At 40.7% G+C, this 14,632-nt stretch overlaps 1 long non-coding RNA gene across 1 annotated transcript; it reads right to left on the bottom strand.

Annotated features, from left to right (window-relative positions):
• Window positions 1–7,432: 7,432 nt before the first annotated feature.
• Window positions 7,433–9,955, bottom strand: LOC138792649 (uncharacterized). Its single transcript, XR_011363171.1, has 4 exons — window positions 9,052–9,955; window positions 8,612–8,728; window positions 7,657–7,965; window positions 7,433–7,542 (listed from the first exon to the last, which is right to left on the bottom strand). It is a non-coding gene; the product is annotated as an uncharacterized lncRNA (long non-coding RNA).
• Between the last annotated feature and the right edge of the window lie 4,677 nt (window positions 9,956–14,632).

Genomic DNA, 14,632 nt, shown 5'->3' with positions numbered 1-14,632 from the left:
ACTGGGTGGTGGATAAGTTACTGGACACATTCGCTATCCACGTGATAACCTGTTCACACTGCTGCGGTTTCAATAGCGGTGTACCCTGAGACCCCGTAAGTTGCGAGAAGAAGTGAATGTCTGCGGTGTGCCACTGCTCCCTCCTCAACGGGTGCTACTGTGTCACCCTACCCTGAACCATGGCCTCTGCCCACTGCATCGCTTGGAACCCTACACCCTCGTCCTCGACCCTTACCCCTGGGGTTCACTATTTTATGGACACTGCACAGTCAAGACTGAGATAGCTGCACTTAAGATCACAGCAAGCCAAGAAAATATATTACTCAGACTACTTTTGGAGGTAGTCATATAGTGTATGGGTGTGGGAGTGCAGGTATATAGTGGATGCCACCCTCTTACACAGGGCAATTAGCAGTGAGCTTGGATATGGCAGCACTAAGAAATAAGAACATATACTGGTCACAATAGTTTTTTGGAGGCTGTGGTATACAATCTGTTGGTAAATGGAGGTACATAGTGGATGCCATCCTCTTACACAGGGCAATTAGCAGTGAGCTTGGATATGGCAGCACTAAGAAATAAGAACATATACTGGTCACACTATTTTTTCGGAGGCTGTCGTATAGTCTGTGTGTATGTGGTGGTGGTATATGGTCTATGCCACCTGTTACACAGGACAATGAGCAGTGAGGTTCCATGCAGCTGTACTACAAATCAGAGCAATATAATGTACAACAGCAGCAGCACCAGCCACAATATAATATAATAGTACTGAGGACTTCTTAGGGGTCTGTATGCAACACCTGCTGTCCCCTTTCTGCCAGCAGCCGATTACCACCGTGTGCTGCTAAAATCGTGGTAGCTGCACTGCAAGTCTCAGCCAGCAGTCTGAAGTAATACAAAAAAAATAAAGATTTTAAGCCCTTAAAAGGGCTGTTGGGTTCTTTGTCTAGTATTCCCTGTCTACTGGAACAGTTATTCCCGCCCTAACGCTCTCCCTGACAAGCAGCAGCTCTGTCCCTATTCTCTTACAGCATGCATGTGAGCCGAGCGTCTGCGGCCGAGATTTTCATATGGCAGGGTCATCTGATCTGGCCAACCAATCGCTGCTATCGACATGTATGGGTCCCACGTGATCGCAGGATGTACCAAAGAGTCTCCTGCATGTTGATTGGCTGAGAAACTGCGCCCAAACTTACAGGAAACGGATGATGAGATTTTCTCGAGTATCGTGAGATGCTCGTCTGAGTAACGAGTACCATCGAGTACTTTAATACTTGAATGAGTACCAAGCTCGGACGAGCATGTTCGCTCATCTCTAGTTGTGATGTCTGAAGCATATAACAATACCGGCAAAGTGTTTGCAGTCCTGACATCCTTGCATTCTAGTCTGTGTCCAGCTATAAAGTTCATGGAGTCAATGGAGACAGTAGTGTGTAGCAGACAGTATAGTTTATGGCCACTCCATAAAATCTGCCGCCCTGAGCAATAAACTAATTTTCCCTCTTGAACATGTTCCTTCTTTGAGCGGAGAGCAGAGTTGCACGAAAAATCCCATTGAAACAATAGGACAGGCATGAGGACAAGCGGAAGCCACCATGCGTACTTTGTTCATAAATTCCTCCTCTTTTTAACTCAGTGTACAATGACCCTTATACTGTAATGCTTTACAATTTCCTTAATTTTTCAGCAATATATATACGTGTGTGTGTATACTTACTGTTAAGTTGTGACGTTTCCTACCAGTTCCGCCGCAAATATTGACTATTGTCTCCACCTATTTGTTTTTCATTTCTTCTCTTGGCTTCATTTATAGTATAGGAAGCTGCCAAGTTATGTATTATACAATCTTTTGATTGGGAGGAACCACCAGATAAATATTAATGAGAAACTAAGTCAGTTAACCCCATATGGTCGCATCCTGATATGGGCCTTAAAATATCAGTATTTTTTTACTCTCATTCTAAAAGCTATAACTTTTTTCAATAAAAAAAATTGCTATATAAGGTCTCATTTGTTTCTGGATAAATGGTATGTTACAGTACATAAGCCAGGTGCGAGGTGCTGTTTATAAAACTTGAGTGTAAAAGTAAATACATAAAAACCTTTTTTTTTGTTTACATGTCTCAAGGTCCAGTCTAACCTCTTATTGTGTTTTGAGAAATGCTTCCTGAGAAAGAAATCATACTAATAAAAAACTAAACACAAGAACAACGAGACTAAATCTGAACCTGGTTGTGGAAAGATCAAAAGGAGCATGAGAAAGATAATAAGGAAGTAAATACTATAAGGGCAGACCAGGTTTCTCTCGACAATCTTCTATGTCAGATTGACTTTAAAAGGCACTGTGTAAAGATTTTTAGAAAAGATTGTGGGCAGAAAAAGACCGTCTAGTCTGCCCTTTTAACCACTTTGTAACCACCCCCCGTGGCGACAAGCTAAGATGGCCTGCCGTAAGTTACACACAGCGATCGGGTAAACATCGGGCGTAAATATACGTCCGTTTGTGTTAAGTACCACGCTGCGGGGGGCGTACATTTACGCCCGATGTCGTTAAGGGGTTAAAGGAAAACTATCAGCAGGTTAGATGACTCTAACCTGCTGATAGCTCCCTATTGTGCAGGAGGTGCAAGGATGAAGGTATGTCTCTTACCTTCATCCTCTGCGTTGTTCCTGTGCACTTAGTTGTTTACTCCACAGTCCGGTAAGACAGTTTGGAGCACTGGGGCACTTGGGCACTGTTAGGGGCACTGCCCTCACTCCCATAGTGCCGATCTGCCCCTGGCTGGCCCCCTCTAAAGGGGGTGTGCCAGATCGTTACTAGGGGGCGGTGAAGTTCTCCTAACAGTCTTAACAGACCAAGGAGTAAATGACTATAAGTGCACGGTTACGCTGCAGAGGATGAAGGTAGCAGACATACGTTCATACCTAGATTCCTTCTAACCTGCTGATAGTTCCACTTTCAGTCTTTCCTGATATGGTCTATGCCTGATACCCTGACCATCTTTGTAGCCCGTCGGCTATTTTATCAACATCCTTTTTTAGATGAGGTCTCCAAAACTGGACAAAGCAACCAATGACAACTCGGCTTTAATTTTATTAGAGATAAAAGCTGAACTTCGATCGGTTGCTGTGGGCAGTTTCTATTTTAAACATTTTGATAAATCTGAGCCTTTGCCCTTTTTAATATTGACTGTATTTTAACAAAATTGTTCACCGAGTAGCACTGTTTACTGTTTACGTTTTCTTGTGTATTTTAATAGCATCATATTTAGGTGCATATAATGTAATAAACAACTTTTTTTAACTTCTGAGGAACATAATGAATAGAAACAACTGGCCACTGTATGTGCTCTGTGGGCAGTGGAAATCTCTTGAACTGAGTTTGACAACTTTGAATATTGAGGTTAATGCTTACATAGCTTAAGGCGTTTCCTTGCTCTTGACTTTCCAGTTTAACTACAAGTGCAGTGTGGATTACATAATGAGTGAGGTTAGTTATTTATTACTTTAGAATAATAATCTATAATATCTAATATAATGAGTCAGATAAACTCACACAGGCAATTTAATATAGTTAACCCCATAAGGATACAGGCTGATTTGGGCCTCGAGCTTGCAGCATTTGTTTTCTGTTTTCTTCAGCAGTATTCCATTATGGTGTGACAATACTGTTTTTCCTTCCTGAACAAAGTTCTACTGTAATGTCACAATATTGTGCCTATTTTATTCAGTAGAGTTGTATTGTGGTGATTTTCCCAGAAACAGTTTTCTTTTTTAAAGGCCCTATGCACACAGCTGTGAAATCAGAAAATCTCGATAAATTTTCGTAGTTATACTAGGCACGGATATCCCTCATTATTTTTCCTAAAGGGTGTCCATCACAGAAGATAGGACCGTGAAAAATTTAACTGGCCCTATTTTTGTGCATCCAGAAAGTGGCCAGATTTCCGGATGTGTTGCTAGGCCCCCAAACCTGTATCAGCACCCAGGCAAGTGCCAGGCCTCCGTCTCCAGGGAGGCTCCGCACATACATTTAAATGTGGTGTTGTGCTTTACAGGGAAAGAAGCCAATGGCTCCCCGCCCTGTCAACCACACTTGTGATTATGCCTCTGTCCACAAGAGGCATTTTCTTTCTCTCCTGCATTGCTCTGGCACATGAATGACTGGAAAAGGAGAGGAGAACAGAACTTCAGCCGTGCAGCAGGTAAGTATGGACTTTTCTTTTTTTCTTTTTGTTTTCTCTGTCAAGAATTACTGATGATTTCTTGAAGCCTCATGAAACCCTTTCTGATCAGTATTTCCTGACATTAAAAACTGATACGGTTGTATGCATGAGCCTATTTTATTTTCTTAGCAGAGTTCTATTATGACATCACAAGACTATGTATTGTTTCCTCTGCAGACTTCAATTGTATTTATTTTTTAATCTAAGCACAGTTCTACTGTGATGTCATAATACTGTATTTGTTTCAGCCTAGGGCTGCATCCAACTTTACCACCCCCAAAATTCTTCAAAAAGAAACGTCCGAGCAAATTTTAGAAATAATTAATAAAGTTTATTTGAACAATTTGTTTAAAGACATGATTATCATAAGAAATTCATAACAAGTTTTTTATATAAAGAGGAGGACAACACAAGACAGACAGCACAACACAGGGAAAGGGAAGCCACACGGGTCATGCATGTGTCATGAGAAAAATGAATTTCATGCTTTAGCCAGCGAATTTTATATATTTCAAAGTGCCAAGTGCATTATGTAGTAATAGAAAATGACGGAGGCAAAGCGTGCTACTAGTAGGTATAATAAATCACAAAAATAGTTTTAGAGGTAAAAGAGGGGAAAAGGTGCAAAGTGCCTCAGAAAAAAATACAACACATAGTTAAAAGTAATAACCTGAATAGATTGCCCAAAAAGATTATTTGGTCCTTACCGCACAAAAGAATATATATCAAACCAAAAAAGATCCACAAGGGATCACAAAAAATGCAGGACAGTCATAAATAAATATAATTGTAATCTTTATTTGAAATATTGCTTATTAAAAAATACCATGAATATGAAGGGGTTGAAACATAACCAAATACATACATAGGTGAGGGGACATAACAAAGTATTTTATGGAATCATATATTGCACATACATGAGAATAAGTAAGGACTGAAATAAACTGCAGCAGTGCAAGCAACCTCCACTGTGTAGTAAGCAATGTAAACAATAGTAAATAGTAGCAGAAAAAAATTTCTTAGTTAAATAAATATATATAGTGGATATACACAGAAGAAATCCTATATTAAATCACAGTTGCTCAATGAGCAACATGTGTAGGTGACATCACCAAAATTATATAGTATAAATAAATGGACAATAGGAGGATGCGTGCACTGCAACAGATCCCACTCACCCACTCACCCTACGCACGTTTCCGTGACTCGCTTTGTCAAGGGATATGAGTAGTGAGGGGAAACCTAATTCTTTTATTCTGGAAGCGGCCAATCGGAATACTCAAACACAGGTGAGATAACTCACCTTAGTAATAGCAGCAGACCCAGGAGACCAACATGGCGGAAACAACCGGAAGTACGCGCCGATCATGTGATACGGCACGTCATACATAACTGGAAATGATGTCAACATAGTCAGGTCACATGACCGCACATGCGATCATGTGACCGAAAAGACACATGACCAAAGAAATAGAAATAAAGAATGGAAACCTAAAAGATTTAAAACGGCAAATAGCTATATCCAAGTAAATTAGAGCGAAAGCTCCTCCCATATCAAACAGTGTCCCATTTGTTGCTGTGATCGACTCAAATTCATGCGCATGGGCAAACGCACCTATCCATTCATAGTAACACATAAATATGCAATGCAATGGCCAACAGACAGCGATCACCCACACATCAAACCCGAACACCAAATTTCATAAATGACAAGTGAAAAATGTGAATAAAGTGCAGAGTGCTCAGTGCAACAAAAAAGTGCCAAAAATAAAAATAAAAACCAAAATAAAGTGCATACTTACCACCATATCAAAAACAAAATTATTATCTAAAATAATCAATAAATTAGACACAAAATCATATATAAAAATATATATGAAAAAAAAAATATATATATATATCCAACCAGGATTATGTGTACATATACATGAACAATCAGTGTTACATATGAAAGTGCCAAGTGCAAAAACATTAATATTGTATTTATGTACATGTGTATATATATACACATGAACAGTCAGTGTTACAAGTGAAAGTGCCATATGCTAGTCATAAATATTATTTCTAGTATGTATATCTAAGTGCCATATAAAACAATTAGATATGTGTATACTTATTCCTACTCCATGTGTATAAAAAATAAATAAATAAATATATGTATATATATCTATACAGTATATAAATTACATATAAATGTGCAAATCTAAAGTGCATGGTATGAGCACATAAAGTGCCAGTAATAATAAGTGAAAAAAAGGGGTATCAGTATTTCCATAAATATTATAATAGGTCAGGAGAGATGGGAAAAAGTTGTCCATAAGCATCACTTATATATCTATATAGTATACAAAAGTGCATGTGAATGTGCAAATCTGCAGTGCAATATATGATCACATAAAGTGCCAATAAATAGGGGGACAAGAGGTATCAATGTTTCCATAAAGTGTCATGAAAGAATAAGGAAAAATTGTCCTTGAGCATCATTCCCATCTTGCATCCGCTGGCTTGAAAGACCACCAGGTCTCAATTGATTGAAGATCCACCATAAAAAACTGCAACATAATAGACATAAATGAGACATACATACCAGATAAAAAATAAATAAAAGATGATAAAAATGTGTGTGCCGAAGGCTCAAACACATGATTAAAATAAAAAGAAGAAGGTTTCCTCAACAAAGTAAATTATTTGTGAGGATATAGATGCAAAGTTATTAAATTACATGTAGGTACAAAAAAGGCATATCTATAAAAAAGGGGCAAAACTGTTATATTCATTTAAACCAACCGGGGCCATTGTTTTGAGAAGATAAATCCATCTTGTCTCCTTTTGTGCCAAGCGTTTTTTAATGTCACCGCCACGTATATTTCCAGGGATCATGTCAATCCCCCGCACTTTTAGACCACTTTCGTCACAGTCATGCATCAATTTGAAATGTCTAGGCAGTGATTTAAGACCTACAATTTCTGTTGTGTCCTTGGCTGCTCGAATGTCCAGAACATGTTCCCGGACACGTCTTCTGAGTTGACGTGTCGTCATACCGATGTAGATCTTATCACACGGACACGTAGCAAAATAAATTACTCCCTTTGTATCACGAGATATGGTGTCTAATCTTGTATTGTTTCGTGTGGTCGGAATTATAGAAGAGATTAGTTCTACACATATTTGGGCAAGACACACACTTACCACAAGTGATAGATTCAGGCTTACTCCTCATTCCTTTACAGATTTCAGCTGGGTTTGCTGGTTGATAGTGACTACGAACCATCTGGTCCCTCAAATTCCCTGAACGACGGTAGGTAATAGATGCCTGTGGAGGTAAGACTGTATTGAGTGATTCATCCATGCGCAACACAGGCCAATATTTATTCAATGCCTGAACAATTGCGCGGCTTTGTCCGTTGAAGTTTGTGATGAATCTCACCTGTGTCTCATTAGTCTCTGCCTTCTTCTTAGGATGGAGCAAGTCAGGTCTATGGGAATGTTTCGCTCGCAAGTACGCTCGCTTAATGCATCTATTGCTATAGCCCCGTTCGCGGAAACGTATTTTCAAGTCTTCAGCCTGTTTCTCAAATAATTCATCAGTAGAGCATATTCTCCTGGCCCTGAGAAACTGGCCAACTGGAATATTCTTGATCAAATGTGAGGGATGAGAGGAGGATGCATGTAGAAGTGTGTTGGCAGATGTCGCTTTCCGATATAGGTCAGTTTGGACAAAGCCACGTTGGTCAATCTGTAATGAGACATCAAGGAAGTCAATTTTTGTACGGCTAAACTTGTACGTAAGCCTGATGTTCCGGTCGTTTTGATTAAGTGACTGCATAAATGTCTGTAACTCCAGTGATGACCCCTGCCATACCATGACAATGTCATCGATATAGCGTCCCCACATAGCAACCTGCTCAATGCCTGGCACGGGGTCCACCTGAAAGATCTCCCTCTCCCACAGCCCCAGGAACAAGTTAGCATAGGAGGGCGCACAAGCCGCCCCCATAGCTGTGCCCTGGAGCTGCAGGTAGAGGGAGTCTCTGAAGATAAAGAAATTGTGGGTAAGGACAAAACGCAGAGCTTCTGCAATAAATTCACGTTTCCGAACTCTGACAGCTAGTTGATAGAAAAAAATGGGCTGCTCTTATGCCGTCCTCATGTCTGATTGAAGTATATAATGACTCCACGTCACAGGTGACGATGAGCATATTATCATCAAGCTGTACTCCGTCCATTTTGGCCAAGAAGTCACTCGTATCTTTAATATAGGATGGCAGGACTTCCACAAGGGGACGTAAGATATAATCTATGTATTTGCACAGGGGCTCACACAAATTGTTATTCCCTGACACAATAGGCCTCCCCGGAGGATTGTTAAGGTCTTTATGTACCTTCGGTAATAGATATATTGTCGAGATTGTTGGCGACTCCACTGTCAATGCTTTTTTCTCAGCAGATGTCAAGATGCCATGTCCAACCGCTGATGCCAGGAGTCCCTCAAGTTGGCCCTTGAAGGAAAGAAGGGGATTAAAGGTAAGTTTCTTATAGCATGTTATATCTCTAAACTGCCTCAGCATTTCTTTTTCATATAGGGGGGTAGGCCAAATGACCACATTGCCCCCCTTGTCGGAGGGTTTTATGACAACCTCTTTCATCTGGGACAGTTCTTGTAACGCACGGCGTTGGGCATGATTAAGATTATCCTGCTTGGGAAACATAGAGATCTTTTCAAATTCGGCTGTCACCAACTTCACAAAAGTATCAATGGCTGGACATAGGGATAGCATCGGAAACCTAGTGGATTTAGGAAGTAAAGTTTTGGGAAACTTACCTAGTGTATCTGATGAGATATCCGTCTCTTGTTCATTTAGTAGTTCCACAAGTGTATGTATGGCTTGTTGTTCTTCCCGAGTAGAGAACACTGTATCCGCCTTATTTCCATCAGAGAAAGTCTTTTTGTAAAACAACTTTCTTCCAAATAATTGTAAATCCTTTATGGCTGTAAAACAATCAAAATTGGCCACAGGTGAAAATGTTAAGCCATATTCAAGGACCTCTAGTTGAGGCTTGGAAAGGATAATGGAGGATAAATTGATTACCTTTGAGGATGATGGACGCTGATCACTCCCCCCACGCCTTGGTGTCCTCTTTTGATCGCCATGGTATTTGTGTTCCCATTTCCGTTTATTGCCTCTATTTTCATGTGAACTCACTGATGATAGATTGGATTCCCCTCCAGCTGAGGATACAGATGTAATAGACATAGACCTGGTGATCTTGAATTTCTGTTGTCGCCATCGGTACGCCCGTTTGGAAGTAAAGTCAGCTAGGTCTCCTTAATATTTTTTGACTTTTATTCCTTGGATAGTTTTCTCCCAGTCATTAAACCATTCGTCCATCTCTTTGCGCATTTTGTCAATTTCCTCCGGTGATTGGTCAGCCGTTAGTTGATTCTGAGTCCTCTCGATTTCTAATTCCACATCCTCCAATATTTTAAAATTTAGCTCAATAATGAGCTGCAGAAACTGTTTAGAGCAGGTCTTCTGTGTATATCCACTATATATATTTATTTAACTAAGAATTTTTTTTCTGCTACTATTTACTATTGTTTACATTGCTTACTACACAGTGGAGGTTGTTTGCACTGCTGCAGTTTATTTCAGTCCTTACTTATTCTCATGTATGTGCAATATATGATTCCATAAAATACTTTGTTATGTCCCCTCACCTAGGTATGTATTTGGTTATGTTTCAACCCCTTCATATTCATGGTATTTTTTAATAAGCAATATTTCAAATAAAGATTACAATTATATTTATTTATGACTGTCCTGCATTTTTTGTGATCCCTTGTGGATCTTTTTTGGTTTGATACATAGTTAAAAGTGCAGACAGCATGCATTAGAGCCGTGCAGCTCCCTTACCCCCGGAAAACCCCAACGCACGTTTCGGTACACCCTTCGTCAGGGGCGTGACGAACGGCGTACCGAAACGTGCATTGGGCAGACATGCCTACCTCCTCCCCCTTTCTTTCTTGCCCTGTATGATTGATGTAGGAGGTGTGCTGCTGCAGCCCTGTGGTGTCTTTATAGCACTTCAGCTGCAGAAAAAAAACTCCTTTTTTTTTTTTTACTTTATAAATGCCATCAGAGACAAGTAAAGGCCCTGATTGTTCTTTCTCGTAGTGGTGGCCAGGTGCTGCTTGTTTTTTAATAAACTTTTTGTAAACAATTCACACTAAGGGTCCATTTACAGAGAAAAATTATTTGACAGATTATCTGCCAAACACTTGAAGCCAAAGCCAGGAATAGATTTGAAAAGAAGAGAAATCTCCGGCTTTCCTTTATGACCTGATTTCTGTTTATAGTCTGTTCCTGGCTTTGGCTTCAAATCTTTGGCAGATAATCTGTCAGATAATCTTTCTGTTTAAATGAACCCTAGGGCTAAGTTGACCCAACATATTTTTTTCATTTAATAATGGCCGTTGTAATACCAGCCTTTATTAAATGAAAAAATACAGTACATTGCATTGATTGTAATGGAATCCTGGCCGGAGTGTATACACTCTGTATAAACTCCGTCCGGGATTCCTTGCAGCCACAGAAAAAACGGAAACGTCAGTTTTGTGTGGCCACTATTCATTGAATAGTGGCTGTACAAGACCGGCCGCCCTTTACATCGTCGGCTATGGGTAATTGGAATGCGGTGCACCCAAATGTGCCCGCATCCCAATTCTAAAGAAATAAAGGGGTGCTCCAGCGGGGGGGCACTTTTTTGGGGGGACCGGGGAGGAGGTGGCTGAAATAAAAGACGTCCACTTACCTCCCCGGTTCCAGCGGCGGGTCCCGCATCACGGCGCTCCGGTGCCCGGTCGCTTCCGGGTGTCTGATGCGGGCCCGAGACGTGACGTCTCAGGTCCGCTCAGCCACTCAGTGAAGGAGGCGGGATCCGTTTGAAGTCCGCTCGGATCCCGCCTCCTTCACTGAGTGGCTGAGCGGCCCTGAGACGTAGCGTTTCGGGCGGCGCCAGACACCCGGAAGCGGCCGGGAAACGGGGACCGGAGCGCCGTGCAGTACAGGCCGATATGAACTTCATTCACAACGGCTGTTCTGTGACACAGCCGTGTCACAGAACGGCCGGTGTCATACTGTGTGTGAACCTGGCCTAATAGTGCGAACATCTGAAGCCAGATACCAGAAGGGTGCATGGTGACAGCCAATTTCCCCTTTACAATGCGCTTCTGTGGACCCCCAGAAAAAAAGATTGCGTTGTCCATAGAAGTGCAATTTGACAGAGAAATGGTTTATTACCGTGCGCCCTGCTGGCATCTGGCTGGAGATGTTCACACTAGAGATGAGTGAACCTCGTGCATACTCTAGTTTGTCTGGACCCAATTATGCGGCATTTGATTATGGCAGCTGAAAAAGTTGTATGCAGCCCTGAGGCTGTCTGGAAAACATGGATACAGCATAGGCTGCATCCATGTTTTCCTGTACTCCCTAGGGCCTATGTAAATCTGCAGATAACACATGATATCTCTCCATGAGTTGAGCAAAACAACAAATTCAGCTTTGTGATATCTGCATTGAGAACAGGAAAGGCAATCAAACATAAACTTTTTAGAATCAAGGTAAAATTACAAATGTATTTAGTACACTGTGAAGTCTACATTATTCCCATGGTATATGGAACAGCTGAAAAGCATAACATTCTTTAGAGAAAAATATAAACCCAAACCAACCCGTCCTGCTTTTATTTTGAACACTAACATTTGTTTGGGTTTGGTGGACTGTGAATTATTAGTACCGCCCATCTATATACTTGTCAACTAAGCTTAGAAGCTTGTGCCTGCACCCTGTAATTGATATTAACTAGACCCTTTATAGATTTTGAAAGTGGATTAATGATGAAAAATGCCTGCTTTTAGAAAATAGAACCATCTGCTTCCACTTATTCGCTTCCTTCGTTGTACAGTCTGTAATTAAAATTATCCTTAGTCAACACAAAAAACAAGTAAAGCACTGAAGTTATGAGAGAAGTCCAATATTTTGGCTATACTTTTATTTCTCTATTTGTGTTGTTATATCTGAAGACTGGGGGGGGGGGGATTAATCAACAGGGGAATTTTCTAGGTGTGGTCTATTTCTTCTTTGGCAAGAATAGACTGGTCTATTTAAAGTGCAATTTACTATCAGGAATAATGCTGCGTTTACACGGAGCGATCATTCACCCAATCGATCATTTAACGATTTTGAAGCAACGATTTGGGTTTTATAATGATCAGCGTTTAGACGAATAAATCGTTAGAAAAATCATTTGAAAATTCCTAAGAAAAATTGTTATTGCGATCGTTTTTAAGATCGCTTAAACCCATGTTTTACATAGGGTAAATCAGTGAAAGACTGTTTACATGATCTGCGAATTTTTAGCGAACGACAGACGACGTACTGGGGTAATAATGGGGGGATAATAATCCTATGAAGCAAAAGAAGACCTTGCGTGTAATAATAAATTGCAATCAATACAAGTAGAATATGAAGGTTCAAAATTTTATTAGCTAAAAAAATTTTTTAAACATTGGCAGTAAAAAATTCAAAAACCACACATGGAAGACAGCATCACAGGTATGGACAGATATGGACCCCCTGATGAAGGAGACGAAACGTACGTCGGGGTTTGGCGGCATCCAGGACGGGCAGTGAACTGTAGATGGGTATGCTCTGCACCTTGCTTTATGCACTTTAGCACTTAGTCACTTTGCCATGGATGGTCTATTTAAGTTATTGTTCGGGCTTTAGAGCCATTTATCCAGGTTACATATAGCATCAGTGCATGGTCATTTGACTATCTCCCTATAATTCACAGCGTGTTGCAGCCTGTATTATCAGGTTACCCGGATCTGTCCATACCTGTGATGCTGTCTTCCATGTGTGGTTTTTGAATTTTTTACTGCCAATGTTTAAAAAATTTTTTTAGCTAATAAAATTTTGAACCTTCATATTCTACTTGTATTGATTGCAATTTATTATTACACGCAAGGTCTTCTTTTGCTTCATAGGATTATTATTGTATTTGAGACTGTGTTTGTTATGCATATTACAATAACTCCACATTGAGTATTTATACATGTGTATATGTGTGTATCCATTTTGGATGTATAATAATGGGGGGATTAGTCTTAGCCATTTTATACCAGCTAACACTGGACTTAGTGATGGATTCCGTCTATCTTCCACTTCTAATTCTGTAAAGTAATGAAAGAAAACACAACACACCTAGAATTTTTTTTTATTCAAATTAAAACACTGCCACACCCCTCATTGACTATTTTATTGTACATTAAAGTCCGCTGGTCGTCGACGTAGTCCAAACAAATTCGACGCAATCCTCTGCATACCGGTATCTAAAAAATAAAAAACACAAGCAAAAACAAACAGCAAGTAAGGGGTTAAGTCCCTGGTAGCAAGACTGTGACTCCCATGCCCATGCTGGAGGTCACACAGCTTTCCCAGCATCCTGTAAGGTTAACCCTTACAGGATGCTGGGAAAGCTGGGTGACCTTCAGCATGGGCATGGGAGTTATAGTCTGGCTCCCTGGGAACCAGACTGTTCTGGCATTGCACCTGCACCAGCAAGGAAGGGGGTTATGTGCCCCCTTCCTTGCTGGGGCAGATGCAGTGCACTCTCCACTATGAACTCTCCACCTCTAGTGTGGAGTCAGTCTGCAACCCATGTGCAACTATTTTAGATAGTCGCACATAATAAATCATGCCTACTTTCAGTGTAAGCTGAAGCAGGCATGATCAGTGTATGTGGGGAAAGGTCGCAAAATTTTGCGCAGCTATGCGGTTGCTCAAAATTTTGCAACTTTTCCACTCCAAAAAAAAGGTGTATATTTTTGATAAATCTCCCCCTGGATCTTTCTCATGTCATTAATGTGCCCTTGTTGTTTTCCCTGCTTCATGCTCTTGTTATCGTATTTTGAAAATGTGTATAAGAAAATTAGTATAAAAATGAGTTTAGGTTTTTAAATTTCAAAGACAGAAAAAAAGCATATGCACACGAGCTGCACATCCAAACAATATTTTATTTAGTCACAAAATTAATAAAAGAAGGCAAAAGGAGGCAGGTCTCCTTAAAAGACCATTACAGGGTTAAAGGAAACCTGTCACCGCGGACATGGGCACAGAGCCCGCCCATTCCCCCGATGCAGCCCCCTGATAATTACCCTTTCCGGCGAGTTCCGCTCCTGGAGCCGGTCCCGGGACGAAGATATCAGCGCCCAAAGCCATGCGTGCATGCTGCAGAGATGAATCCGATGCCCATAGAGAATGACAGCTCCATTCATTCTCTACGGGCATTGGACTCACCTTAGGTAATTTGCATACAGCGTGGGCACTTTCTCGGGCGCT

This window comes from Dendropsophus ebraccatus, chromosome 5 (assembly GCF_027789765.1).
Source record: "Dendropsophus ebraccatus isolate aDenEbr1 chromosome 5, aDenEbr1.pat, whole genome shotgun sequence".
NCBI classification, from domain to species: Eukaryota; Metazoa; Chordata; class Amphibia; order Anura; family Hylidae; genus Dendropsophus; species Dendropsophus ebraccatus.
The sequence above is the reverse complement of the archived record's forward strand: the minus strand, read 5'-3'. Positions and strand labels throughout refer to the sequence as shown.